Consider the following 2154-nt stretch of genomic DNA (forward strand, 5'->3'; position numbering starts at 1 on the left):
ATGTGGTAAAGGAACTAGCAACTGTTGGCCTTAATTTTAGGGCACAGAGGTTACTGTAGAGGAAAGCTATGCAGGTGACACAGATTTGTGCCACCCTGAATTCCCTCCCCAGGCAACTCCAGCAAATTTTGTCTAAGTTTCCTCCAAGAAGGAAGTATGAAAACTAGGCCACCCTGGCACTGTCACAGATGGGTAGCACCAGAAGGGACAAAGTGGACTGTGAGGGATGTTAGGGCTGATTTGTAACAGGTTCCTGTGTCACTAGAACTCTTATGTGATCTCTTACAGGTACCCATAGAAGACTCAAACAGCACTGTGTACATTGGCTTTGGGGATCATGGGGCTAAAGGGTCTGAGGGGATGCAGTCTTCTTGTAATGCTGGATGAGAAAACACTTCCCATGAAGATATCATGGTTATTGTTTGCTCCTTAAATCTTAAGAGATACAAAAGAGTCTTCAGGTGGCTGCCCTAAAGAAATTGGCCAGTGGTTGCTCCCAGAGCATAGGAATACATGGCTTCTCAGTGTGCTCATATATGCAACCTAGATATTTACTATGACTGTTTGCCTTTTGAGGTTCAGATTTGACTCAGCTGAAAATAATTTTACTTGGAAGCTCAATGCCTTTTGTTAAATTTCTGCAGTTTCACAAAGGGACTTATGTTTCATAATTATCATTAGTTCTGAGCCTCTGTGGCCATTGAATAGTTTAGCTTCTAGACCATTTTTTTTTTTTGTGTGTGTGTGTAATTGTTCTACACTGGTCAGTGTGGCTGGGAAACTCAGCCCTAGTGTGTGATTACACACACACACACACACACACACACACACACGTCGTTTTCGTTGTGGGTCTAGCAGACTTTACCAAAGGACTGCAGGTTGGAAGAAAAGGCAAAGAAGTGTGGCATTTACTTCAAGCAATCAAGCAACTTAAAAATTTCAAATTTATTATGAAATACTCTTGTAATTAAAGGACCTTTGGACAGTCTACTCTGTTACTTGGCCATCCTCTTCCTCTCCTTCCTGCTTATTTTTTGGCTTGTTTACTCGATCTACTCATATACTTGGGGTTTCACCTTCTTCCCCAGTGATTCCCTAAAGATGGTTCCATCTCTATGGAGATTCTGATGCCAGATGTTCGGATAATACCTTCCTGCACATGCTACCTATGTAGCATTGAGAGGAGTCTTAGGGCAGAGCTGGTTTCCGATCTATGTTTATGTCTCAGCTGTGAAACAGTGGTCAGTCAAGCTGTACATGCTTCAGTCTCTTTCATCTCCAGGCCATTTTGTTTTATTCTTTCAACAAACTGATTACCTTGTACAGACCATGTACCTTCATCACTGGAGTGAGGTACTTCAGGAATCTCACTAAATTCTTAGTCAATGATTGATTACTCATCTCTGATGTGTGAACTGGTGGCCCTTCTGGACTTCCGTCTTCTGTCTTTATTCCCAAGACTGGGGCTCAGCAGTCACTTCCCCTTTGCTTTCTTCTTTGCATCACTTAGAGAGAGCCCACACTGACCCCCTTACTCTGGAATCTTCCTTCCTCTGGGCTCTATGCTAGCAAAGCCATTTGAAGATGTGTGTGCCCATGGTCTCAGGTGGATAGATGTATGTCTGAAGACTCTCAAGTCAGCCAGTTGCGATTTTCCTAGGTCTCTCTGCCTCAGAGAAGTGCTCCTGCATGGTCTTTTTTTCCATAGAAACTTCCTTTTAAGTCACCAATTAGAAGAACTTGTTGAGAATTCACTACACATTTGTGACCATGTATTAGTTGCTGTAAATCATTATATTCTGCCCAATATTGAAGTTTTCATCGTATTTTCATTTCTACTTTATATCTGATCTAATCAGGGACATATTGTGTTGGGTGAGTATAATTTAAATGCTCATTTCTGTTATGTGATGCTTAGCCCCAAGCTTTTGTTTGGTCCTTGAAGGACAATCTCATTTGTTTTACATTGCTCAGAACCCAGAATAAGCTGACTTGAATGCTTAAAATAGCCCAATGTCCCCACAAGCAGTGTGTAGTGGAGTTGAGTCACTGCAGGGGAAAGTCCACATCTCGGGTGTTATCATGGTCAGAAGAAAGGTAAATACCAGAACTCCTTTCAGAGCTGCTCCTGGACGTCAGAGGGCTGCGTGGTCT

The sequence above is a fragment of the Trachypithecus francoisi genome, unplaced genomic scaffold, assembly GCF_009764315.1.
Source record: "Trachypithecus francoisi isolate TF-2019V2 unplaced genomic scaffold, Tfra_2.0 Lachesis_group5, whole genome shotgun sequence".
Taxonomy (NCBI): Eukaryota; Metazoa; Chordata; class Mammalia; order Primates; family Cercopithecidae; genus Trachypithecus; species Trachypithecus francoisi.